The sequence below is a fragment of the Pygoscelis adeliae genome, unplaced genomic scaffold (genome assembly GCF_000699105.1).
Source record: "Pygoscelis adeliae isolate BGI_AS28 unplaced genomic scaffold, ASM69910v1 Scaffold85, whole genome shotgun sequence".
In the NCBI taxonomy this organism is placed as follows: domain Eukaryota; kingdom Metazoa; phylum Chordata; class Aves; order Sphenisciformes; family Spheniscidae; genus Pygoscelis; species Pygoscelis adeliae.
Window position 1 is genome coordinate 462,997 of NW_008824900.1, and position 749 is coordinate 463,745.

Here is a 749-nt window from a genome sequence, read left to right on the forward strand (position 1 = left end):
GTGCAAGGCTCCGGTCTCTGGGGGGGGGGGCATTTCAACTGCGCCTTCGTAAAATCCTCCACCCATCCAGCAGCCCCACTGCAACACGGGAGGCTCTGCGCTGGAGGAGCTGCTCCCCCCTGCTCCAGCTTCTGGCCCTGCCCTGTCCCCCCCTCTGCCTGCTCGGAGCTGATCCCTGGCCTGGGGCAGCAGCAGCTCCCAGCCGGAGCCGGCCCCAGCCCCGGTGAAGAGGGCCTGCGGTCGCCCTGCATCGCGGCAGAGCGCAAGGTCAGGTGAAGGTGTTCGAGCAGCCGACCAGAGGCAGGCTCCTGCGCAGAGTGACAAACGACTCAGAAAAGAGGTCTGGTTTAATTGAAGATGTTTAGAGAGAGGCTGATGGTGGCAGCACAATGCTCTTCAATAAATAACGGGCTGTGAGGCAGGGCCGTGGCTGACACCTCAGGATGGGGTGGCAGGAGGACACACAGACCAGTCACAGCTCCCCCCGGGATGTGTTCAAGTGCTGCGGCAGTGGAGTTGGGTTGTGTAATGGGCAGGATAGAAAGTGGGGGGGACATCAGTCCCAGGCATTCGGGAGAGAAAGAGCGATTCAGTCTGGTCCAGAGAAAGCAAGTGCCGAGGAAAACCAGGGGCCTGAGTTGCTGAAGAAACTTGTATAAACCAATAGACGTGTTTAAGTAAAAAATGGCTAAGAAAAAAACCAAACCCCAAAAAACCCCCCAGAAGTGGTAACGCAGATGAGGCTGGAA